General features: G+C 37.4%; 3 long non-coding RNA genes across 3 annotated transcripts in view; 1 reads left to right on the top strand and 2 right to left on the bottom strand.

The window, feature by feature from the left end:
• The window catches only part of LOC148132779 (uncharacterized), a 154909-nt gene extending 137676 nt beyond the window's left edge, over nucleotides 1-17233 (top strand). Inside the window, exons 2-3 of the long non-coding RNA XR_015749197.1 lie at nucleotides 8008-8066; nucleotides 17162-17233. This is a non-coding gene — a long non-coding RNA (uncharacterized LOC148132779). The remainder of the gene's footprint in view (nucleotides 1-8007; nucleotides 8067-17161) is intronic.
• Nucleotides 1105-27805, bottom strand: LOC148132777 (uncharacterized). Its single transcript, XR_015749202.1, has 3 exons — nucleotides 27754-27805; nucleotides 5475-5586; nucleotides 1105-4671 (listed from the first exon to the last, which is right to left on the bottom strand). It is a non-coding gene; the product is annotated as an uncharacterized LOC148132777 (long non-coding RNA).
• Nucleotides 7153-19627, bottom strand: LOC148132778 (uncharacterized). The gene is made up of 3 exons (XR_015749203.1): nucleotides 19053-19627; nucleotides 16560-16591; nucleotides 7153-7920 (listed from the first exon to the last, which is right to left on the bottom strand). It is a non-coding gene; the product is annotated as an uncharacterized LOC148132778 (long non-coding RNA).

The raw sequence follows: 27805 nt of genomic DNA, 5'->3' as shown, positions 1-27805 counted from the left end.
TGTGATTCTAAGTACAAAAGCAACTAGTAGCTTTCCTTTATTCTTGGAAGTGAGGGAAACATGATTCACAAAACTATTTTAGAAGGTACTTCTTTTGAGTTTTGCTTGAAATAATGTACATATTGGAGTCTCTCACACGCGCCGCCCCCGGAGCTTCCGGAGGCCCCCCTTTCCGGCGGCGCCGCCCGGGGCCCGGGAGCCCCGCCCCGGGCGCCCCCCCCCCACAGCACCATTATGTGTAAACAATGATACTGTGGACATTAAGCTATGCTACTTCATGCAGCAGAGAAATTGTCATATTTTCAGTTGTCTACACATATCAAAGTGTGGTATATACAAGCTCCACACGTCTAATAGAATATCAGCAATTCTTATTATTACCTCCCATCTATTATCTGAAGAAGTGCAACTTAACATCTGGCTATCTTAAGTCAGCTTGTAGGATGTTTACAATAACGCCAAAATCCAATTCTAAGCCCTTCTGTGGAATATAGGCATAAATAATTTTTGGATAGAATTTGATACGAATCAATATGAAGGATTTAAGAGAGAATGTGGTGGTTTGGGGAAACAGGCTGTATTATTAACTTATGATACATATCAACTTTCCCTTCCTCTGAATTATCCTTTTCAAAATAAGGGCCATCTCATGCTTCATAAAAGTAGCAATCAGCCTTGCTTTTAAAAAAAACATATATCTGGTCTGCTTGCATAACACTTTTTCCTTTGTAAGGTAGACACATTTTTTTTACATTTCCTTTGGAAAACATAGTTTTAAATTAAGGAAAATGGGGAGGGGATGCACAAAAAGGAAAATATGAATAAAGCCAGAAGTTCTGTTGAATGTCTTGTGGCATTTGTGCTTATTGTGTTCTCCAGGGACCAGGCAGAAGCAGCATAGCTTGAACCAATTTCAGACCCAGGAAAAATAATCCATGTTTGCATGAAAGGGCCAGAATGAAAGGCAAAAGGGGTGCTGAAAATAATATTTGACAGTTTTGCCTGAGTGTTGAGAAGTCTCAGAGTGGTGGTGGGGAGAGTACATAGCTTGATGAGTTTGCCAATTATATAGAATCCAGAAAGAACTGCAAGAAAATTCTGCAGTGGATCCATTTCTATGTTCAATTTTTAGACTCCTGCATGGATGGCCCTGGGGAGAAGGGGACAAAAAGATGGCACTTGTTATTCTGTTATCAAAGCCCCACCCTTTTAATGTGTTTATCTCTCTGCAAATGCCATTGTTCTCTTACACAATTTTTGCTTTGGTACAGTATTGGTGTGGGGAAGGCATTATGATTTACAATTCACAGTATATTGTTGATGTATAAACATGGGAATATGATTTGACTTTCAAACAACAGTAGCTCATTTTCATGTGGTAATTACTGAAACCTGTTTGTGCAAGTAAACTGCTTAGAATCCTGCTGGATTGGAGTGCCATATAAATCCAAGTGGAAAAGTAAATAAGTAAGTAAATAAATATAACATACCAAATAAGGTTGGGAGGAAATGGGCCCGTGGCCATTTGGTTGTGCTCCATATACCATATGTCCATTCATGGGTTGTCTGAACATTTGTCATCTTCTATTTGAGAGTTTCCCATTTTTTCATATAAAGATTATAACAAGAGGTACATTGCTCAGAAGTTTCTATTCAAATCTAAGTTAGGCTATTGTACTATATTAATTTATTTGATTCTTTTTGTTAGTTTTTATTGTTTTAAATGTGGTTTTATATTCTGTAAGCCGCCTTGAGTAGCCATAGGTGAATAGGTGACAATATAAATTCAATAAATAAATAAATTTTAGAAAATATCCCAGTTTCATTTGTACTGATCTGCTTGATCTGATGAAAGCCTCAAGTACAAATGACTTTAAGTCATATTGTGGTTTCTTTGGTTTGGGCCTCAGAATGAGGTAAGAAGCCAGCAAATGTGGTTTGGAAAATTTAGCTTAGTCAGGAATTTTTTTTAGGTGGCTGAAAGGGACACTAACAACATGGTATAAGTGGAACAAAAATGGTTGGAAAAATTGGCCTGTCTTTGTGTGTTAAAGGAGCTACTTTTCTCCACTTTAATAGGTAGATTAAATAGAATTGGCATATCTGACCACAAAAATCCTGACAACACAAGTTAGTAGTAAAAAGACATAAACAGATTCAGCTTTTGCCACTTACACATTGGTGTCTGGTTGTTTTTTTCCACCCCACATCCAATAGGCCTAGGTTTCTTTCTGGAGATTCCATATTCCAGTTCTGCTTGGTTATCCACCACATTGTGCCAGCCATAATTCAGTGGTTTGCTCCTGAATGTTTGTCAGCAAAACTCTTCAAAAAGACTCAGGGGCTACATATCACCTGTAAGAGATGGTTCTGTGTCGCTGTTTTTATTAGCCATAGGTAAAGCAAAGCATAGCTCAGTATAACAGTGCTACTTAACAATCAGTTGTTGTAAGTTCAAGATTCCTCATTCTTCTGAAAGTTGAAACTTCAGCTATGTGGACCTGGCTTCAAGTTGGAGAGGTAGTAGAGCTTCAAGTCTATGAACTATGAATGCAGTTGTGGACTGCATTAACAGGAGGGTAGATTCAAAATCACATGAAAAGTTAGCACCACTTTATAATGCCTTGGTAACACCACACACTTGAAATATTGCATCCAGTTTTGGTTGCCATGATATTAAAAAGTTATTGAGAAAAAGTGCAGAAAAGAGGAACAAAGATGTTTAAGGGACCAGAGGCTAAAACATATGAAGAACGGTTGCTGAATATGTCTAGTTTGATGAAAAGAAGAATTAGGGATGACATGATAGCAGTGTTCCAATATCTAAGACCCTGCCACAAAGAAAAGGGGTCAACCTACTCTCCACAGCACCTGAAGGCAGGACAAGAAGCAATGGATGGAAACTAATCAAGGAGAGAACCAACCTAACACTAAGGAGAAATTTCCTGACTATTAGAACAATTAATCAGTGGAACAACTTGCCTCCAGAAGTTGTGAATGCTCCAACTCTGGAGCACAACCAAATGGCATAGAGTTTCCTTCTTAAGCAGGGGGGTTGGACTAGAAGACCTCCAAGATCCCTTTCAAATGTGTTATTCTGTTTACTGTCCATGCTACTATTTCAAGCACCCCAAACATGGGGTTCTTCAAATGTTTTGGACTTCAACTCTTACAAGTCTTAGCTAGCATAATAGTTGGAATTATTCTCGGAGTTACAGTTCATCACATCTGGTGAACATGTGGTTGAGGAAGACTATGTTAATAAATCACTGATCTCCAATTCTTCAGGTTTGAGAATTCACAAAAGCCTACTGTAGCGATGCATATGGCTTGAATTCACTGCTTGATTTCTAGTTCAGTTTGCTTGAAATGTGCAGATGGTTGGATTATTTATTTTATTTGGTTAAACAGACCTTGCTATGTTCATTTGATCTTATTATGGGTGGACATGTATAATAAATCTTATTTAATACGAGGCTAGATAAGTACATTCCATACTTCATGAACCCTCACACAAAATTGTGCGGTTGAGCCATTATTTTTACAAACCTAAAGTAAGGCCGGGGGAGGGGGGCACCTGGAGAAATGTTTTACCCAACCCAAGTTACACAAAATTCATTAAGCTCCTCTTTGAAGACCCTTGAGATACATTTTATTACACATCAACAAACCACTCCTTGCCCACTCTCAGTGCTGTTTGCCAGAAATAAGCACAGCAAGCATATGTTTAGTACTTAGGAACTGTTTTGGAAACTTAAAAAGCACAGTGTGAAGAGGAAAATGAAACCTGAAAACTTCCTTTCTCCCCCTGCTCTCAGACAAGCAGATGGCCACAGCTCTTGTACGAAATAGACTTGCACAAACAGTGGAAATATCTGGCAAAATAAAATGTACCCTTAGCTGGAAAAAAAAATGACTCAGGAGTCACATGATGTCCCTTAGTCATTTGAGCCTTGGAAACAAAATTTGAGACATTTATTCAGCATGTATTGAAGCATCTGGTGAGGCTGAAATATGAAATATGCAAATGAGAAACAGAACGACTTTAGGAACTGAACAACTTAGAATCATAGGGCTGGAAGAGATCTTGAAGATTTTCTTGAAAACTTCCAGTAATGTAGTACCCACAACTCCAGGAGAAAAGCTGGTCCATTGATTAATTGTTTTCATTGTCAGGAAATTCCTCCTTAGTTCCAGGTTGAATCTCCCTCCACTTGCCACCAGTTTTACATATAGAATCGTGCAGAAGCCACGATTCCAGAAAAACCAATTCACAGATACAATTTCCCTGACAAGGAACAACCTTTATGGCACAAGAGCCGCAAAGTACAAACAGCAATTCTGGCTTATTAATGTTCAATTTAAGGCAGTCTTCTCCCATCTAAACTCTTACAGTTTCTAGGCACTTCAACACCAGTTATAAAATATAAACAGTTATATTTTTATAATATTTTCAAATGTTGGAAGCTTCCCTGACTGATGTAGATACATTAGAAAAGCAGGATAAAAATGTATAAAAATACATTGCAGTCAAAAATCTTTTCCAGTTCCTGCATCACAGAATACTGTATGAAGGCCTTAGGTCATACTAATTTATGGGATTTGCTCCACAGTTTTTCTTAATTCAGCAATTACATGCAGAGATTGTGCATTTTTCATTATTTTCAAAGCCTGAAAGAAAAACACAAAGACAGAATTAGAGCTAAAACTACCTCTTAAAATAAACATTGATTCCCCCCCCACCTTTGTTTTGAAATTACTTAATTCCATTGAGCTAGCTTGCACAGACTCAAGACAGGATGTTACAACTTCACCAAATAAAACACAGAATGCAAGTCTTATCTGATACTCCATCAGAAAGCTCAGGAAATCTTCTGCCTTTTGTTTAAAATATTGGGATTGCATTGTGTCTGTTATATCCACAGTCTAAATTCACCTTGGTGGGAGGCTCACAATCAAGTGTGAATTCCACATTATTCCTACATTCAAAGGTCCTTTTTCAGATTCTGCCTGGGTCTGAATATTTATTTGATAAGGTCTCCTTTTCCTGTACTTCTCAATGGTAATATGGTTTTTTCTCTCTCACTTGGCTATTGGCATCAGTGGCCTAGGATATTTCGAAGGCTCAACATAACTGAAAATATTTCTAAGGATTATAATTTAAGTGAAGCCCATCAATCCATAATTTGAATTGCTAACCTTATGCTAACCTTATACTTCTGCAGTGCAGAAAGCAATTGCACTACTCTACAGGTTTTACAGTACGTGGCTACTCTCAATTTTTTACAACAGTATTCTTGTGCATTATTTCATTATTTATTTATTTAAATTACGATATCATTGCCCATCTCACACAAGTGGCTGTAATCATCATACAGGATTAAAAATAAGCATTAAACAATATAAACCCAATATCCAAGCCACAAGCAACAACCGCAATGCATAAGAAAACAGCATTCTTTGGAAGAGCTTACCTTAATCTTCTAGCCCAAATGCCTGAAGGAACAGCCAGGCTCTATGAAAAAATATCAGGACTGGGGTCCTCCAGATCTCCAGAAGATTGCTGTTCCACTGCCAAGATGGCTCCTGGATATAAAATGATGAAATCTTTTAATGGAAGGGGCACTGAACAAGCCCCCCTAGCTAGATCTGATGGAACAAGCAAGAAGACAGTCTCACAAATAATCTGGTGGCCTGTCGTGTATGGCTTTACAGGTAAATCACATTCAGAAAACCAATGGAAGCCAGTGTAGCTCACAGAGTAATAATGTTATTTAGGGATAAGGAAAAACACCAAAAGTTACCCACACTACTACATTCTGGATTAGCTGCAGGCTCCGAATGTTCTTCAAGGATAGCCCCATCCAGAGCACATCACAGTAATTCAATAGGGAGGTGACTAAATTATGAATTACTCTGAACAGGACCTCCTAATTTTGAAATAGTTCCAACTGATACATGTTTTTAAAAATGTGCAAAGGTTATCCTTTAGATGCCACCTGCATTTTGAACAGGAGGTTTGAATATCCCCCAAATTATGCATCCACTCTGATTGGGAAAGTGCACCCACAAACAAAGTTAAAGATGGAAAATATCCAGATCCAGGAGGCTTTAGAATCCACAGATACTCAGTCTTGCCAGGATCTAATCCACAACATCAACTGGCCTTGGATCTAGAGAAAAAACTACCATAGTATGGTGCATCCCAGTCCCCTGAGCTATTCCAGAATGTTCTATGGCAGGGGTATCAAACTGGCAGTCTAGGGGCCGGATACATCACGTGCAGGCCACACCAACCCCAGCTCCACGAAGGGAAAAAACATTGCAATACATCACGTGATGGCAACACGGTGAGTTTGACACCCGTATTCTATGGTATTAAATGCTGCGGGGATATTAAGGAGGGAATAGATGGATATAGTACCCCCATCCCAAATCTACCAAAGCTCAACAATAAGGGTGACCTATGCTGTTTCACTACTATGACCAGGCCTGAATACTGACTAACAGAATCTCCAGAGAGCTTCTTCCAGGACTCTGTAAAGCTGTAAGTCAGCAACCTTCTCAACAATCTTCCTTAAAAAGGGAAAACTGGAAACTAGGTAAAAATTCTACAAATTTGTTGAGTCCATCCAGGCCTTGTTAAGCAGATATTCTATTGTGCTCTGAGAATAACCTATCTGGCGTGCATGCACAGGGGGCAGAGAGGAGTGTGCGGGAGATGCGCATGCACGTGCAGGGATGCGCTGTGCACAAGGGGGACTGTGTGTGCATGCGCAGATGTGCAGTGCACGATTCCCCTCTTGCACACCATGCATCTGTGCATGTGCACGCAATCCCTTCATGCACAGCACATCCCTGCACATGCGCACACATCTCCTGCGTACCCCCCTCCGCCCCCTGTGCATACGCGCCAGATACCCGGCAATCAGCTGTCAGACGGTGGTTCTTGGCATGCACAGTGGGGCTCTTTCAGGCGACCTCTCATGTTCCGGAGGAAAAGGCTCTGCGTGTCATTTCCAGCACGCATGGCATAGGTTTGCCAACACGGGTCTAAGCTATGAATGTGTGTACTAATCTGTGTTTTATTTAAAGTAGACACCAGCTAGTTGAAAGGCATTTGTTCTTATTCAAACTAAATATAGCCTCTTTCTCTCTTTTTTTTCTCTCTCCCTGACAAGTGACAAGTACAAGCAAGTGTCTGTAGCCCTTTCTAGGTTGTGCAAGTCTGACAGCCTCCTCCTGTCAAGTCAAGTAAAACAAAAATCAATCAATAAATAGCAGGAGTGGGAGCACTTAAAATGAAAAAGGAGAGTCCATTTCCTGCAAAGGGAATGGAACTCATGAAAAACCACTACCATTTTGAGTCTCAGAGAAAAACACAGCAAGGAAGTATATCTTCAATGTTATTTCCTAGAGAGAGAGAGAAAGATTGAGAATTCAACTCCTTCTTTGGGGTGATGGCCGTCTAGTGTGAGATGTATGGTGTTGATGGTTGGAAAAGGGTCTCTCAAAAGACAAGCCTAGGTCACAACTAACCTGACCTTAAGAGTCACGTTTCCATCTGGACTCTATCAAGAGCAGACCCACACAAGGATACACTTTCACATTTTTAAAAGGCCCTTTATACTTGATGGTCTTAACTTGGACCTCACAGTTAATCAATGTGACCAAATATTTTCATTTGAAATGTGAAGCCTTTAAGAGTATCGAAAGCATGTGCTTAAGAAAAGTATTCAGGAGTCCAGAGCATAGGCAGTTCAACTAAGTTCATGTGCAAATAGATCAGTCTTCTTCAGTCCAATTCTCTTCAATATGGTGGAATACTATTCCAGAATCACCAGATAAGTCTTTTTATGGGAGCTGTAGCCCAATGCATTTAGATCTTGACAGTTTGAAGACACTATTTACAGTATAAGCCTGGAAGAAATGAATGAAATAGCCTGAATTAGTCTGAATTATACATCGCACAAAGGAAAATCTCTCTATCTTGATTACTTTGTACAGCCACATGAAGATGCCCAGAAGAGGAATGACAATCAAAGTAAAAGAAACCAAGAAGCAAGGTGTGCACATTGGTGCAAATGTTATTAAGCAAAGGACAATCGGCAATTCCATCAGAATGCTTTAGAGGCCTTGTGTCTGGAACTGTACCTTACTAAAAATCCATGGTTAAATAAAATGGAGCAAGCTGTAAATATTCTTTTAGCATCTTTAAACAGACCTGCCTGACATGTGACTGATGAAGCTGAGTATAGATTTAGCAGTCGCATGCACCAGTCAGCCAAGACTTTGACTGCTTTCCTTCTTTTGCTGTTCCAGCTGGCAGAAATAAAAGGAAGATTGTTGATCTCCTGGAGAACCACAGTACCTGGTTACTGGGCTGCAATCAGCTTGCTCAGTCATAAATTGTGCAAACCTGCCCTAACCACACTCAAGCATGAAAGATACCATGTAGAGATTGGCACATGCCTATTTGTTTTCCTCCATAAATTATGCTCTGCTGGAGAACTTCTCATTAGGATATACTACAAAGTATGTGAAGGCTCGGGAAACTTAAAATTGGAACCTTTGTCCCAAGCAGGGCCAAGGAAAAGTCCCAGGAAAAGTCAGATAGACCAGTGAACACTAGAGAAACTGATTTTCTCAGGACAGAGGGCTTCCTTGGAAATAGAACTGCTGCTCAGGGGTAATTTTTATGTTGGAATTAATGCTGGCAGCTAGGGAATTGGTGGAATCTTTGTGGCTACAGTGTTCTTTAGCTCTAAATTCTACACCATCAGTATTGGAAATAATGTCTTGCTATCAGTTTCTAATCTTGCTGTATTCCCAGACTACTTTTGTTGCCAATGCTTTGGTTATTAATTCTTGGATGCTTCTAAGCCATCAATTACAGTTCACAAACCACAATGGCTAGGTTCTTATAACACAACAAGCCAAAACCCAAACAAACCACAAGCTTGGTGTGCGAACCCAATCACTAACTTGCCAACAAGAATGAATTTGGAATGGTACATGTTCAAAGGAGCATTATTTGCATTTTGGAGAAGTGAAAAAATTGAGTGCTTTACTAACAACACTGCTCACAGGCATCAACATTTCATGACCTGGCTACATGGAACCAACTTTTAAAAGCTAAGCAAATGATTGAATGAAACTCTTGCTAAGCTCTCATTAACTCTTCAAACAGATGTCAAAACTGTCAAGCTTTGGCAAATATATCTGGAATTATACAACCATAACTATCATCCCAAAGTTAGTATCTTTTACCAGACCAATTTGGCTTGGAAATTGGGCTGGAAAAGTTGTAAGATCAGATGTTCGTTAGATGTTTACAATAGTCTCTTCTCCATGTGAGCTCCAAAATACCACAGACTCTTGCACAGTCCTCTGTGTCATTCTTTTAATGCCAAACCAACACATACTGATATATAATTGCATACATGAAGACATACACATATACTTTTAAAAAATCTTCAAAGACTTTCCTAATAATTACACAGCACAGATAAACCACAATCTCGTATGCGCTGAGTTATGCATACAATGAACTCTTTGCAAGATTTGAAACCACTTCCTCCCCCCCCACCCCAACTTTGACTTGTGGATTGTCATTGCGAAGTCAGCTTCAATCGCACTTTTATTGACTTGGAAGTAAAGCTGAGTTGATGGCAACCACTATAAAAAGAATTCCCTCCTTCAACCCAAGATCTGTATAAATGATTGTAAGAGAATGTGTGGTTGTTTTGTCTTTCCTTTCTGGTGTCTGGATTTTCTTTTTCTTTTTTTATGGTATGATATCATATTTCACACCATAATCACAGCCTTCAAAACACTTTCCTTGGAGTAAGGCCATGGGAGTGAATGTGACTACTCATCTGCTTTATACATTATGGAATAAGTCCCAAATGCTTTTTTCATACATGAAAATTTCCAAGGAAATGAGGGTAAAGATAGAAAAAAGATAGAGTTGGTAACTAGTATCTTTGTCTTTGATAATTATTCTTTGACCACTAGTAAGTTTTACTTGAGAAATAAATGGTGAATGCAATGGAGAGAAACAGCTTACAGGAATGTTCACATATGAAGCACACCCATATAGAAAAGATTGGTCTTTAAGTGAGAATTATCAAATGGCAGAAGAAAAACAACTGTGAAAAGACGTCACTTGCAAAAGCAAACACCTTTTTAGGTCTTGAAGCCAGGAGCATTGATAACTGCTTGCAAGTTGAGTGTTCAGATGAAGTGTCAGAGCACAAATTCTTTTAGACGTGACTTCTATGTGGCACCCCTGTGTCGGCTTCCAAGGTCCCCCCCACCCCACTTGAAGACTGAAGCTTAATGAATAAACTGTGAACTGAAATGCATGATGGTTGGCTGGCATTCAAATAGCTTCTAGCACTATAGTGATAGCCCATGATATTTGGCTAGATTCTTAACTCTTGAGTTTGGTCTATAATATGAAAAAAGAAAAGCAGTCAATTGTTTCTTTAAATAATGCTCTGTTGGTTTTAGCCCATCATGCAAGAGCAAAAGAAATATCCTGCTCCATGCTGGAATCCATGCAGGAATGCATAGAACTCCCCCAGCTCAACCAGAGATTAACCCAGTGGCCAATCAGGAGTACAGATATGACCACATGATATAAACTACATTTCCTATGAAGCATTAACTACATTTCCCATGAAGCATTCCTTTAAGGGGGCAGCTCTTATTCCTAAACTAAATATCCACTCCAGCCAGCACACTCCCCACCTGGAATTGTAAATTCCACTACCAGCTAACTACTAACTAAAGTAAACAAGTGAACAGTAACTTAGCATCAAACAATGTAACCATGAGGTAGACACAAAGCATGCAAAGCTTGAGGTTCAATCTTCAAGTTCAGTCTTTCTCAGCAACACTAGATCAGTGACCGGTCTGGTATAGAGCTTCTTGGCGGACTCTTGTGGCTTCACGATCTGGACTTCAACCTGGCAGACTAGTCCATAGGAGCTGGGTAGTACTTGGTACACGTCCCATGGGCCACAAGTTCTGATGTGCATCCTTGTCTCTTAACAAGACAAGGTCTCCTTCTTCAAGATTCAGTTCTTTGGTCTTCCATTTACGACAATCTTGTAGAATAGACAGGTATTCTTGCTTCCATTGCTTCCAGAAAGTGTTGGCGAGCAGTTGGACCTATCTCCACTGCTGTTTATACATGTCTTTGGGATTGAAGTTCCCTGATGATGCTGGCCATTGGAGGCTAATATTTGGAATAGACTCTCCTGCTTGAGCAGGGGGTTGGACTAGATGACCTCCAAGGTCCCTTCCAACTCTGTTATTCTATTCTATTCCTAAGCTTGGTACATATTTTTCCCCCAAGGAAATATTTTTGAATCAATTTGCCGCAAAAGATGAGGGAATTTCCAAGTCATTAGGAAATTATCAAGTTGCTAGAATGGGATTACAAGCAAACATGCTGGAAAAATAAGCAAGATGACAACTGGAGTAGAAATGTTTGGTGTATTGTGAATTACATATATAATATAATACATATGGAATAATATGCTATATAATTATAATAGCTCCATTAAGGATCCCATGCCCCCTATTTTGAAATAATTTTATTTATTTAAGTTTTTAGTCATCTTCCTTAAATAAGTCAGTCTCTTAAGGGAGATCATTCTAGGTATAGATAGTATCAATAAATTATAAATGTATATCAATATATACATAATCACATATATAATATAAATAGCATGTTTTGGCTTTTTTTTTTTACCATTATGTACAGTACATACAGAGAAACCTCTGAAGAATTATGAACATTTTAAAAAAAAACTGTTTATGAAATTATTTGGTTCCAGTGTACCAAATACTAAAGAAGGAAGCTTCTACTCATAAAGTTTTAACTGGATGTTAAGTCTTATAAACAAATTGCTAGAAGAAATATATTCCACCAGGCACAAATATCTTTAATAAAGAAAAGGGGAAAAACAGAACCAAAAAACTGGTTAGAAGAAAATAGGAATTCAACTCTTTTTCACTCTTTCCATTCCAATTGTTAATGAATTATTTTAATTAAAATAATAATAAATTATCATTTATAATAATTAAAATTATATTTTCATTTTACAAAATTTTACATAAATACATAACATCAGCCAAATACATAACATCAGCTTGGTACGATTTGTGTAAAGGTAATACTTTGAACAGCACTCCCTGGTAATCAACGACAAATCTTTTGAAATTATGAATTCCAAAATAAAGTGAAAATTTATATATATGTGTGTGTGTGTGTGTGTGTGTATGTATGTTTGTATGTATATGTATATGAGTGTATAGGTGTATAAGAGTATAAGTGTATATGTTTGTATAATATGTATGTATATATATATATGTATATGTACATGTACATGTATATGTATATGTATGTATGTATATATACAGGTGTGTGTGTGTGTGTGTGTGTGTGTGTGTGTGTGGCCTTCAGCTTTGTTCGGGTATTTTCCCACGTCATTATAGTTGTGCTTTTAAAGTTGTAGCAACGTTTCAGCAGAATCTCATCTGCCATCATCAGGCTTCTGTATTGTGTCCGTCTGTGAGTCAGACTTTACAGTGGTTTCAGATTTAAATTTGGGGCAGCCTATTGCTGTGCCAGAATGGTTTTTTCTTCATCCTGATTGGTTGGGAGTCTTGGTCTGTGTTTATTGGTCTCGGAGTTTGCTGTGTTCTGCTTGATTGGTGTCTCTAATATCTTCTGTGTGTTTTTTGGCTCTTTTGTATCTTGATTGGCTGGCAGCATTGTGTTACTTTATTGGAGGTCTTTAGTGCAGCTTGGCTTCGGGTAAATGGACGGCTATCATTAGTTAGGAAGCTGGGTTTCATCTGGGTGCCTGGTTGGGATGTGTTTGAGCTGGAGGTATCAGGGGGATCTGTTTGTGCCCAGGTGTTTGCCTGGCTTGTGGTGTGGAGATTTTTTGTTTGTGAGTGCAGGCTTCCAAATGATTGACAGCCTGGTGGAATCATCTCTTCTGTTCATGCTTTCTGGTCTTTTTTCAATCTCTATGGCTTCTCTGATGATTCTGTGGCTGGAATTTTCTATAGTGGCTAGGGTTTTGGTGCCATTAAAGTTGATGCTATGACCTGTGGCTTCCATGTGTTGGACTAGTGAGGAAGTGTGTTCCAGCTTTTTGACTGCATTTTTGTGTTCATCCAGGCGGGTGCTTATTCTTCTATTGGTCTGTCCAATGTATGTGGCCGGGCATGATGCACAGGACTTCGTATATGCCTTGGTTTTCCAGGTCAATTTTGTCTTTGGGGTTTCTGAGGATGGCTGCTATTTTTCTGTCTGTTTTGAAGGCAGTCTTGATGTGGTGTCTGTATAGTATCTTACTAATTTTGTCTGTAGTGCCTCTTATGTAGGGCAGGACAGCTGTTCCATGGGTCTGTTCATCTTCTGGGTCTCTATTATGTCTCAGTGTGTTTTGTGGATCAAGTTGGTGATTTTGCTTTTGTGGAAGCCGTTGGCTGTCAATATATATATATATATATATTCTCACCCTTTTTTTGAACTATTACCATCTGGCAGACGGTACAGAATAATAAAAACAAGCACAAATAGGCTGAAAAACAGCTTCTATCCCAGGGCAGTAGCTCTTTTGATTTCTACTGTATGGTGCAGTGTTGAGGGTTTTCGGTGGAGTGTGAAGGATGTGTGTTTGTGTTTATTTTCATAGTCATGATGTGCACTGAATATGGTGTTTGATTTCATTGTACAAGGTGCAATGACAATAAAGTAAACTAAACTACATATGTATGTATAGTGTGTGTGTGTGTGTGTGTGCAGGTCTTGGCATGTTCGGGTCTTTTCCTGTGTAAGATTGAGAGTATCTTGGTGACGTTTCAACCCACTCGCCATCTTCAGGCTGGTGCTTTCGGCTTTGTGCTTGAGTGAGCAAAGCGTGATCGGAGCTGCCGTCTCTATAAATACTGGTGGGGAGGTTGGCTGTGTTGTCATTTCTTGATTGGTTGATGGAATTGATGTTTGCAGATTGGCTGGTTTTTTCGTAAGAACATGTGTGGCTGAAGTATTGGCTGTGTGTCTATCAGCCTCCTGTGTTGTAAATGACCTGGGTAATGGGCTGTGTGATTACCTTCTGAGTTCTATTGTTTTGACATCCTGGGTCTTGTGCTGTAATCTCCTGGGTCGTTGGTTGTGTTGTAACATCCTGAGGTTTTGTGGTGTAACCTCCTGAGTTCTGTAATGTGATATCCTGAGCGGATGGCTGTGATGTAATGTTCTGGGTTTTGGTTTAGCTCCGAGTTTGAGGTCTGGCTATATGTTCATGGCGTGTGTCAGTTTGCTTAGTTTGGGGGTTGGGGTGTGGCAGCTGGTGATGCAGCCGTGGTCTGGTTTCTGGACAGTGGTTGCCTTTTGTCTATGGGTTGGGTTTAGGTTTAAGTCTGGCGAAGGAGATTGGTGGTGGCATCGTGTGTTGTTTTGGGTCCGGTGTTGGTTTTCGTGGCTGGGACTCGTTTGTTGATAAGGGCTAGTTTCCAGATGTCTGGTAGGCGGGAGGTATCGTCCCATTTATTCATGTTATGGGGGTATTTCTCTATTTTGATGGCTTCCCTTGTTGAAGTGTTCAGTATTGGAAATTAATTTGGTTCCCTCAAAATTAATTTCATGTTCTGTGGCTTTAAGGTGCTGGAAAAGGGAGGAAGTATTTTCTTCTTTTCTGACTGCGTTCTTGTGTTCTGTGTTGCATGCATTTATTCTCCTGTTGGTTTGTCCAATGTATGTGGCTGGGCAATTGTTGCATGGTATTTCATAAACTCCTTGGTTTTCTAGCTGGATCTTCATGTTCATGGCGTGTGTCAGTTTGCTTAGTTTGGGGGTAGGGGTGTGTGGCACCAGACTCAAACCCAAACCCATCCCATAGACAAAAGGCAACCACAGTCCAGAAACCAGATCACGGCTGCATCACCAGCTGCCACACACCCCGACCCCCAAACTAAGCAAACTGACACACGGGAAACCAGATTCACTTTACAACTATGTTACTAATTTAACAGCTGCAGTGATTCACTTAACAATTGTGGCAAGATAAGTTGTAAAACGGGGCAAAACTCACTTAACAAATTTCTTACTTAACAGCATAAATTTTGGGCTCAGTTGTGGTCATAAGTTGAGGACTATATGTAATCAACACAATGAGTAGTGGATAGATATAAAAAAGGTATTTTTTTTATTATCCAATTCTTATCCATTGATCATTTTAGGAAATGATATCATTTAACATTTTTTAAGATAATTAACTTTACTTATATTTTCTCTGTGCCTGTCTTTTTATTGTACCACACTTTTCTGGATCAAAGCAATCACTGGGGCACTTGAAGCAATAAAAGGGCAACCCATGGAGGGCCCCATCAAAATTAATTCAGCATGAAAAAAGAAAAAAAAGTCACAATATGGAAATGGGGGAAAAAAGCATGTTGCAATTGCCAGTTTTCAATCACAATTCTAATGATCCCTGAATGGAATTTGCCTTTAACATAGCCATTCCACTCTAAGCCAACAATTATACTGGCCTTCCTACTATGAGTCCTACATGGCTTTCTTGGACAATAACCTCTGCATGTAACTACTGATTCATGAAGAGCTGAAATGTTTTCCTGATTAGAAATGTTGCAAGCAAAGAAGCAACGTGAAAAATTCCACTATTTCTTCCACATACAGACCTGGCTCATTAAACTCTTACCCCAGTGCCAAATTGTGGAAGGATGGATTGTGATTTTATCTAACCAGCTAATACAAAAGCTCATTAACTTCTCCTTTCTGTTTTTCATGTGGTTTAGCAATGCATGCTTCAGCCACTTTTCATAAAACAATGTTCTGGTGGCAATCAAGTTGATTTTAAGATTTCTGTTCATTCTTTTGTCCCAAGTTAAAACAAATCAGATAAAAACAAAAGTCACGTAAGAAGAACTTGTAAAGAAATGGCTGCTTTCCAATGTACAATGATGCTTCCCCCAAACCTCAAACATCACCCATTTGATTAAAAAAAATGTGACACATGTGGATGACATATGTTAGGAATATATGTAGAGTAGAAGATTTGGGTTAATAATTGAGCACTTTAACTTAAATTATTCAGATGCTTCTAATTTAATGCAAGATTGAAATCCAGACAGGCACTTGGGAATTTCAATTGCTTTGTTTTCTACTTATTGTAATAGTTTAAACTTTTCTCTTAGCAGAATTATTTCAGGAGTAGTATCTTTTTGTTAGATATTTTAATATAAACAGAAATAAGAAGATAAATCTGAAAAATTCATAAAAATATTAAATCTGCCTCTTGGATATGTTCAGGAGTTTGTACAAGAACAGGCTTTCCAGCTAGTTATTTTCAACAAACAAAAAACCAACTTCAATTGCTTTAAATACTGTTTATACCTTTGTCTCAGGTTCAAATTAGCCATACCACCATTCAAATAATTAGAAATAATGGCTATTTAAAAGCAAACTTGCCAGACTGGGACACTTAGTATAAGAGATAGGTATTACTGACCTTCTGCTCTCACTCTATCAACCTGGGATGTTCTGAAAAGGAATATAGAAAATAACATTTTGGTTCTTGGCCATAATTAAATCATTCTCCACACATTCCAGTTTTCAAATAGGAAATAAATAGGATTTAACACTGAATGAGTATTACATGAGAAAACTCGAGTTTGATCTGGTCATGGTAATTGAAGTGTACTGAAAGAAACCCAGTCAGTGCTTGGCTTTTGAAATTCAACCAAAAGAACTATTCTGAATTTAATCAAAAAGATTTGCTTGCACAATTTTGCACAGCTAAATTTGTAAGGTACATTGAGAGTCAAGAATGTAGTGATTTGGTCTGTACTTCAGTGTATACATGTGTGATTACTCTCTAAGCTTTGAGAAAATATTTTTGAGTTGCTCTGAGATTAGAGAATGGAAGCAAAACACTCCCAAGTCTCTACTATTAATTAGGGCAACTGTACAGTCATTGGAAGTCTATGCCTCTTATCTCAAGCATTGCTCCGTCTATCCTTTGCCTAAAGAAAAAACAACCACAGGTGACTGGCTTACTTTTCTTCCTATCAACTAACTCTGTTTTAACTCACAATTCCTTTCAAATTGCAGAAAAGAAGACAATTCAACTAGTTCTAATCTGCTTCATCATAAAGAAGACTGAGATTTCTGGACAATGGAGGCTTGAGTGCATATTAATGCATTTAAATGTATGTACAGATTAATATTACTATGTGCTACTATAATGATGATGAAAGGTGGGGCATAACCTTTCTAAGAATAATAAACAGACAAAGGTACAGCTAAGCTTCCTTTGCTTCTAGACTATGATAATAATATGCCCTGATACACTCAAGATTCAAATAAAAATAAAGTAAATATTATTTAACGTTATGATTCAGATGTGAATGGTTCTTGTTCCATGCTATTATACGAAACTATCTCTCATAGCTTTGTCATGCAACATTTGCCTTCCCACTTAATTCAGCTAATGCATATATGTCTGTTTTATGATTAAATGTTAAGGAGGTGCTTTTAATGTGTTAACAGATTCTTAGAATAGCTAATTATATAGCTAAGAAAGAAACAAAGAAAAGGACAGCCATAAAAATGAAAAAAAAATTCAAGTCGTTGAATGATTGATTATTCAAACATCCCTTCTCTTACTAAACAATGGTTCTTCCCTTTGAGAGATTGCTGCACTAAACACTTTTTAAAATGTCTTTTAAAAAGTGGGCATATTCCATTGGCCATAGTATTTTTCAGCCTTCTGCTGTTCCATTGATCCACAAAGCCAAGAACCATAGGAATTGTGGGCAACAAAAGTATATTTGCTTCTGAGCAACTTCTCCCAAAGATTTCCCCATCCCCAAAGCAATGAGAGTTACACTGCTAAGAGTATCACTTGCTGAATCCCAAAGGTACTTTTTCAAAAAGCAACTGCAGTTTCCTGAAGATGTTTCGCTTGAAGATGTTTCGCTTTTCAACCAAGAAGCTTCTTCAATCATAACCTGGATGACTGAGAATCTCCATAGACATCATGTGCTGGGATTATTCTGTTGCTTGTTTAAAGCTTTATCTCATTCTGGGAACAGGGGAAAATCAACCATGTCACCAGGGTTTAAGAACAGGGTCAGATATAACATCAGTGCTCTGTGATGTGTACTATTCAGGCACAATGTCTTGGGATACAGCTGCTATAACACAGTTGAAAAGGATTTTTCTAGATCGCAGAATTTGTGATGCATAAATGACCACTGTAAAAAATATGGTTTTTGTCCTGGACTTGCTATATTTGGAATTTGCTGGTATATATACCCAACTTCATATATAAATATAGATATACAAGTGTGCCCATTGCATGCAATTTCTGAAAGAGAAGAAATCTTTAGAAGAAGTTGCAGTTGGAACCAGAAATCCTACATTGACAAGCTGGGCAAACTTGGTATGATTGGGTTGATTTATAATTGGGTTTTAATTTTTTTATATTTTTTCCTTCCCACTCTTTCTTTTGGGGAGGAGGGGATTTAATGGCACATCATCTTTCTTTGGGGTAAATATGGAAATTGCAATAGGGTGTTAAAACCATTCTAAAATGCTTCAATTAGTGGTAAACCACAAATGATAGACAATTTCAAAACAATGGAAGTTATTCAGACAACAAATTTTAGTTTACTTACGTTATTGAGAAAGAAAGAAGCTCAGGGTAACATTAGCTTTTTAAACAACCAATCTTGCTTGAGAGAATTATGTCTTGTTTGATTTTATCTTTGAAAACTGCTTTGAAAACTCTCTCTCTCTCTCTCTCTCTCTCTCTCCTTCTCCCTCCCTCCCTCCCTCCTCTCTCTTGTGCATATTTGAGCAAATCTGATATGTATTAGCAAATCAACCATCTCATTCTCTAATGCACATGAAATCATATTTTGTATAATATATAATGTTATACCCTTGTGCATTACATTATATATGATACAGTACTTAGTACATTTAAAATATTTCTTACCTGTTTTCCAGAATGGCAGTCTTCCTTATGACTTATGCAGTCAATTTCAAAAGAGAATAGCATATTTAATATAAACAGTTTTAAAAGAAAGTACAATTCTCAAATATCTACTAGCTACTATGAAACCTCAATTAACAGCTAGAATGAACACGTAAGTTTTCAAAATTATTTCCTTGTAATATGAAAACCTTGTCAGAAATGTATTTTCTCACATAGCTGAAAGACAATAATATTCACACTATATAATGTATTAAAAAGAGATTTAAGAAGACTGAATAAATGTTTTAGGATATAAAGATTGAGTCATTCTGTTCTGAGACCAGAAATATAACTATTCTCATACACTAATCAGATCGTTAGTTTTTCACCTTCCTTGGCCTAAGTTTGAATAACTTTCAGTCAGTCTTGAGAAAATAATGTTTCTTTATAGTAGTAGTTTTGGCAAGGATTGAAAGATTTCTGTGAATAAAGAACTGAAGTTAATTTTGGAATTTATCATCGGTAATAATTGAATACATGAATATACACATGTCATACTACTCTTCTACTATATGAAGTTACCAGATGTATTTTTTCTCCAGCAGATGCTGGAGAAATATACAACTTCAGGAATTCAGTAGAATATCACAGCTAAGTCCTCTCTAGACATTTTAGACTGTTGAAGGACTGACATATAAAAGGCGTGGCAAAATTAACTACTGTTGTTGAAGAAACAATGAGTTTAAACTACCAAGAAGTAGGTTTCAGTTGGACATCAAAGAAAAAAAAACAATTATAAAAGCTGTTTAAACAGAGGCTGGATGGCTTTCTTGTGGATTTCTGTACTTAGCAAAGAGTTGGACTGTCAGCTGGTTAGGGAATTCTGAGAACTGAAGTCCACACAGCTAAAAGTTGCCAAGTTTGAAAAATATTGGATTAAATTATCTTCTTGATCTCTTCCAAGCCACATATTCTATGTTTCCATGACTTTTAGAATAACAGGGAATTGTCATGCTATCTGGGTGTAGCAAAGTTCTAATTCAAAATATTTGATGGGTACTGGTAATGTAACCTAAATTTCATTATCACTTTCTCTTCTTTTTGTCTAACATTTTGCATATTCTGGTTAATCTCCCCATCACTTGCTAAAATGTTAAACTTGTACCACTGCAGGTTCACTGGAGATAGTTTTTTTGTTTATATGCTAAAGTATTATGACTCATTTAATTAATAGTCAGATTAGGATGGCTCTTGGCCTCTTTAAAATGCAGCCCCCCGGGGCTCTTCTAAAGTTTCCAGCCAAACTTTAATTTTTAACATAACATAAAGAGGAAACAAGTAAAGTCATAAAGTTCAATGGCCCTATGTACTCTTTCTCCTAGTTTTGCTACTTTAAGCTCTTAGCATGTAAGAAGGTACATGTTTCTCTATTCCAGAGAACCAGGATAAGTCCCAGCCTCTAGATCAGTGTCTCAGTGGCTGGCTAGGGAATTTTGTGAGTTGAAGTTCACAAAACTTAAAGCTGCCAAGTTTGAGAAACACTGGTTTAAATTAGTGGTCTTTGTTCTTTTAATAGAGTTTATTTAATTGTATAGACTACATTGTAGAATATAATGTACTATAGAAATGCAAGATTTCAGAGAAGTGAAACAAGTGAACAAGTCCACTTGTTGCTGCCCAAAGTTTTTAATCTTTATTAAACAGAATTCTCATTGTTGTATTTCAGAGTTCAAACATTTTAAATATCCTCCATCTCTTGTATTTCATCTGCTAAAAAAGAACAATAATTCAAATGGTGACTGGGAATTCAAAATCCAACTAAGTTATGCATGGATACATATCTCAATGCTTGTCAACCAATACATCCAATAATACAAGGCTTTACCCTTGCATAAGTAAAGGTCAATAGCCTTAAAATGCTTGGGAAACAAAGCTCTTTTGGGTGCAGGGAGAAAAGTTGATATCCTTTCAGTTGATATCTTTAAAATCAAGCCATAGTTTTTCTTTCAAGACAAGGTTTAGAATCTTTGATCTTGGTAATTAAACCTGTTAGATATCTCTACAACATAACAGATAGTACCATACTATGATTCTACCATGGGAGATTATAATTTTCTTTGTCCATTGATTTTTAGCATATTGCATAATTACAGTAATTGAAGGAGAGAAGGCAAAAATGAGTTACTATAGGAAACAATTACTTTTGCCTTATTTAGCACAAATAAAGCTATAGGAGGTAACAATTAACTTTATGTTCCTTGTATCAGTTACTCATGCTCAACATTAATGTTGCATTGTGTCAAAATGCCAATCCACCAGTTCTAATTTTTAAAAAGGCCAATTTATCTCAGTGGGTTATAGTTAAAGCAATTCTCATGCATGGCAACTTCAATTATATAAGTGCTGGTTACTCTTAAGAAGGTACCTAGGAAGTCAACATAATCACCCACATATGCAATTTCAGGTTTTATATATGCGTGCAAAATCAAGAAACACATTATGGTATTTCAAACATTTATGACTTAAATTTCAGAGTGGATTGACTTAGGGATTTTATTCAATCAGTTGCAATAGAGAGGAAAAGTAAGGTGGAAAGTGGCAGTGGAGGTAAATATGAAGGCAGGGGGAGATTTGAAAGATGGAATCAGAGATTTAAAACTGTATTTCTGTTATAGGACTAGTTTTGATAGCAGTGAGATAATGTGATAAATTTGGCTGTGCTGGTTCAGAGGGACTGTCCAGTGAAATGACAATAACTCAATAATTTGCAGTACCTGGCCTTTGGATACTTAAGGTCCTAAGATGACTCTCTTAAATCTCCAGTTTAAAGAATCCTAATGAGCTTATTTAGATGAATAATCTAGGTCTAGGGGAGCACATAAAAAATCCTCTAGACTAATGATTCTTAACTAGGAGATCTGAAAAGTTATTGAATATGATGTGACAGTATTACAGGTCTTACTGAATTGTCAAATCTCAATATTTTGCCATTCTTGTCCAACATTCCACATGATTTCAGAAGGGAGTACCAAAATCTCATGACAGTTGACAATCATGAAAAAATTTAGCCTTTTACATATTAAAAAAATAATTTGGGGATTCTGGATTCCATATAAACTTTTTCCATGATATTTTATTGGTTTAATCAATTTGGTTTTAATATGATTTTATGGTTTTATTTGTCTTCGTTTGGGATTTGCTCAGAGTTTCTCAGAGATCCTGTTACTCTACATACCACAAGAAACCCTGTTATCTTCCTTCACTGAGCCAAATCCTCCTTCACATGGATGAGTTTTATGCATCTACACACTATACACATAGATGGTAGGAAAGTATTTCCAGAACAATTAGGGATTTGGCATGGTATTAGCATGCATCACCAAGTGAGTTGAGTCTAGCTTCAGTAGATGGTAATACTTAGATGGTCTCAGTTTCTGATCTAGGCTTCAGAGGACCTGGAGCATGTCAGAGGAATGAAAAAGAGTTGATTGTGGTTCTAATCTTCAAAAAGGGGATCTAGTACACTACAGACCAATGAGCTAGACACCAATACCTGGGAAACCCTGGAAAAGATAATCAAACAGTGGATTTCTGAGCACCTGAAAATCAACAAAGTGATTGTTAGAAGTTAGATTGGTTTATTGAAAGCAGGTCATGCCAAACAAATATTATTGCCTTCTTTGATAAAGTGACTAAATTAATGGATCAAGGAAATGCTGTGGATATCGTATACTTAGATTTCAGTAAGGCATTTAATAAAGTAGACTAAAGTTTGCTTCTTGGTTAGATAGAACAATATGGGATAGACAGGACCACCACCAGATAGATTTTCAGTTAGCTTAAAAACCATACTCAGTGTATGGTCTTCGTACACTACATATGTTTTTTATTTTTTTATTATTTATTTATTTTGATTTGTCAGTTGCTTACAAGATAATAGGTATAAGTATATACATAGTTATGAATACATGAAATGGTTACATATAAGAAAATAAAAGAAACAATAGGACAGTGACGGTAGGCACATTGGTACACTTATGCACGCCCCCTACAGACCTCTCAGGAAAGTGGTGAGGTCAATAGTAGACAGTCTAAGGTTAAAGTGTTTGGGGTTTGGGGAAGAAACCACAGAGTCAGGTAGAGCATTCCAGACATTGACCACTCTGTTGCTGAAGTCATATTTCCTGCAATCAAGTTTGGTGCGGTTAACCTTGAGTTTGTATCTATTGTGTGCTCTTGTGTTGTTATGGTTGAAGCTGAAGTATTCATTGACAGATAAGTCATTGCAATGTATGTTTTTATATACCATACTTAGATCAGACTGAAGACAGCATAATTCAAGGTTTTCTAGGTCTAGAATTTCAAGTCTGGTGGCATAAGGTATTCCACAATGAGTAGAGGAGTGGAGAACTCTTCTTGTGAAATATTTCTGGACTTTCTCAACTGTGCTAATATCAGATACGTAATGTGGGTTCCAGACTGATGAGCTGTATTTGAGTATTGGTCTAGCAAATGTTTTGTATGCTCTAGTTAGTAGTGTGATATTACCGGAGAAAAAGCTACGTAGGATTAGGTTAACAACTCTTAATGCCTTTTTGGCTATGTAGTTACAGTGGGCTCTAGCACTTAGATCATTAGAGATGAGTATTCCAAGGTCCTTTACAGAGCTTGGATCATCAACAGGGTCTTGATTATTCAGTTTGTATTTTATTTTCTGATTTTTTTTGCCAATATGTAAGACAGAGCATTTATTTGTTGAGATTTGAAGTTGCCATTTGTTTGACCATTCTGATACAAGATCTTTTTGAAGGGTAGCAGTATTGTCTGTGGTATTGAACAGTGAAGAGAACACAGTTGCTCTTAATATGATCACAGAGGTCATTTATGTAGAGTATGAAGAGAGTTGGTCCTAGAACACTGCCTTGGGGGACACCACTATTGACAGGTACAGAATTTGAAAGGACACTCCCAATTTTGACCTTTTGTTGTCTGTTTGACAGGAATGCTTCTATCCAGTTATGCGGGTGTCCAGAGATACCATAAGATTTTAGTTTTAGGAGTAGTTTGTTGTGTACCACTGAATCAAAGCCTTTACAGAAGTCTATGTAGATTGCATCTATTGCTTTACCCTGATTGAGTTGTGTAGTCCATATGTTTTTGCAGTGTAAGAGTTGCAGATTACAGGATAGTTTTTTTTTCTGAAACCAAATTGTTTATTAGAGAGTAGGTTGTTTGTCTCTAAGTGGAGGATAATGGATTGGTTAATAATTGATTCCATGACTTTACAGGTGACGCAGCATAAGAGATTGGTCTGTAATTTTCAACTAGGCTGGGGTCTCCCTTTTTGAAGATGGAGATGACCATGGCTTGTGACCATAGGTTAGGCAAGGAGCTGGTCCTGAAAGATTTTTCAAAGATTATGCTTAGAGGTTCTGCTATGGCAGTGGATAGCTTTTTAAAGAAGTAGGCACATATTCTGTCTGGTCCAATAGATAGAGATAGTTTTAGATTGCATAGTGCTTTTTCAGCATTGTCATATGTGGAGGGAAGCATGCATTGGGGTATTTCAAAGTTGTGTCTTAGTCCAGTGCTTTTCAATGTCTTCATAAGTGACCTAGATGAGGGATTGAAGAGGCATTAATCAGAAATCCCAGAGTTGTGGGAAAGATTGGACAATCATTTATCTGGCATATTATAAGAATTTCTGCTTCAGCATTCCAGAAAATCTTCTGCCTTGGCTTGGGTTTGGACTTGAAGATTTCCAGGGTCCCTTCCAGCCATATGATTCTATGTTTCTCAAAAATTAAACAGGATCACTCTTGTTAAGTGAAGCAACACCGGAGATGATTGCCTGGATAGCTGAATTGGACATCCAGTTATGAGGCCACTGCCATACCCCAATAGAAGTTTAACTGATAATGACATGAACAGTGTATATGTTTATTTGTCTTCTGTCATGTCCCATTATACGCTAAATAATAAACTCTTGTTAAGTACTTGAGTGGGAAACTGTCTAGAAATACTAAAGTTTTCTAAAGCTAACCTGGAAATAAAAAATATTCCAGAATAAGATAATGGCAAGTGATATCAGTAACACTGCTAGGAAAATTGCATAGATTTAAGGAGTCAAATCTTGAATTTGAGAATGACTTTATCTGACTTAACCTATACAGCCTTTCACTGTCACAAATTTGTCCACGAATGGGGTGGATTGTCTCTGTACTAAAATATTTTTCTTAAATCTTATAGATATTCTTCATCTAACTTTCATATTTAGAATCCTGACTCCATTAAACACTAAACAGAGGATTGTTTGGTCTCACTTTACTCATTTTATCCTCTTTGTTTATCACTCTTCCTTATCTCTTCTTTTATAACAAAAATATCACTACAGGAAATGAGGCATGAAAATTGTTTTGGAATATTGGGTCTCACTGTTTCTGGGATCAATTATGATTCTATAGAGCTTCCATTAACATTCCTACTTCCACATACTAATTAGGATTAAGTTCTCATTTAATAGTACAAACACATGTTCTCTTTTTAGCAACTCACTCATCATGACATCAGTTATTCTCCTCTTTCTCCTTAGTTTCAACAAAATAAGATCACCAAGTACATTTCTCTGTTTGAAGCAATGCACAAGATGCTCTCTTCTATATAGGAAGCAGCTACCCCCAAGTGAGATTTATTGTACGTAGCCCATTTAGATAGAAATGTTATAGCCTGGCTTGTTTTTCTTTCCCTGGGGGTAAGATTTGTTCCTAGTCTCCAGATTCAAGTCAAATGTACTTTATCATCTGTCCCTCCCTCAAGTCCTACCATTTTAGGCCATCTTAAATTTGATTAAAAGAACAGTGCTTGCTTGCTTAGAACAGCACAAAGAAAACAAAGGAAACCTGCAGGAAATGAAAGAATTTGTTTGTATGATTGTCTTGTTATTGCTGGTTCCAAATTATTGGCTTTTACATAAATTTTATATGCTAGATCAGGGGTAGTCAACCTTTTTATACCTACCTCCCACTTTTGTATCTCTGTTAGTAGTAAAATTTTCTTTAACTGCCCACCGGTTCCACAGTAATGGTGATTTATAAAGTAGTGGACAAAACCCCTACCGCCCACCATGAAAGCTGGAACGCCCACTAGTGGGTGGTAGGGACCAGGTTGACTACCACTGTGCTAGATGATTAAATATTGTGAGGAGATTCTAGTTACATAAACTTTATTTTACATAAATCTGAACACATACTAAAAGGGTACTACAATCCCTCCCTCAGTACCATCTTGTTATAGTTATGAAAATATTTCAGTTATATTCTGTTGCCTAGGAATATATTCCTAGGAGAAAGGCAAAAAAGGATGCCAAAGACTTGAGCTACTAACTTGTTTCAGTGATCAGTAAACAATCTTAAGTGGTGAATGTTGCTATTACAAACAAAAGAAATTTGATTATTTGTGTGTTCAGAAACTAATACAAGTGGCAGGAGTGGAACTGAGTTCACATATCAAATTATGCTTCTGTATAGGGAGTATGCATAAATTGGAAAAGCTCAAATGGCCCAGCTCAGCTTCAGAAACAAATTTCAAATTTCTCACTATGTTTTCCAAATCCCTCCTAAACTGATTAATTTACAATTCTGGCAAGGAAAATGAGCAGGCAGAAAAAAGAAGAGGGGGAGGGGCAGAATGAAAGGGAGAAAGGGGGATTGGTGCTGTCCACTATTGTCCTCAGGCTTGCCCATGGCTGGCTTCTGCCCAACTGACTGAGGTGTATACTTGACTAAGGGAATGCTGCCCTTGATACAAAAACAAAAACTCCCCATCTTTCCTAAATGTTCACATTTTCTAGAGCCAAGACTGAGCTAAATATTCCTTCCAATGCAGAAGGAATTTAGATCCATATTAAATAACAATTACTTCTGGAAAGGATCTCACAGACATTAAAAAATAGCATCAACACTAACAACAAAATCTTCTGCAGAGCCAATTCAAAATTTTCACCAAGTTCACGGCAATTTACTTCCAAGGGTCTAAATACAGACCTATTAATATAACATAATTTCATATAACTTAATTAAACTTTTATGTAATTCAATTGGCACAAAAAACCTATTTTTGTGCATTCAAAACACTTATATTTGTCATGCAGGTCTTCTGACAAAACCCTTAGGGTCCTCAGCCTTTGCGAAACCTTCATACACTCATACTGTTAAGTATGGTATGGATATGTGAAAACTTTCTTGTACATGACTTCATGAGCCTTAGCTTCCGAGTGAGCAAAAAACAGAGAGATGTTCATGGAATGGGCTTCTCTTGGCAGATTCCCACATGATTCTAATTCATTATTTGTTTCACTCTGGTTTATTGGGTGCAGCACAATAGGCTGCATTCACACAATACACAAAGTTCTAAAGCAGGAGTTGTTTATTGAGGAGGGGGTGGGGAGACCCTTTAAACTATAATATGCTATTGTCCTTTCCCTATCCCCCCTGCAGAGCCAGGGTTATGCACAGTATCAATAGACAAGACCTCTTCATATAAAGAATATAAAGATGTGTTTAAGATACACTCCTCTTAGATCAGAAGTCTCCAAACTTGGCAACTTTAAGACTTGTGGACTTGTGGAGTTGAAGTCCAGAAGCCTTAAAGTTGCCAAGTTTGGGGAGCCCTGTTTTAGATTCACAAGCAATATGATGAGCCACATTTTCCTATCTTTATTTACCTTTGTGAAGGTTGTCTTATATATGGGATCATCTCCCTTTCTTATGAAGCTG

Source organism: Notechis scutatus, chromosome 1 (genome assembly GCF_049901735.1).
Source record: "Notechis scutatus isolate UNSWTSFEM ecotype Mainland chromosome 1, rNotScu1.2, whole genome shotgun sequence".
NCBI classification, from domain to species: domain Eukaryota; kingdom Metazoa; phylum Chordata; class Lepidosauria; order Squamata; family Elapidae; genus Notechis; species Notechis scutatus.
The sequence above is the reverse complement of the archived record's forward strand: the minus strand, read 5'-3'. Positions and strand labels throughout refer to the sequence as shown.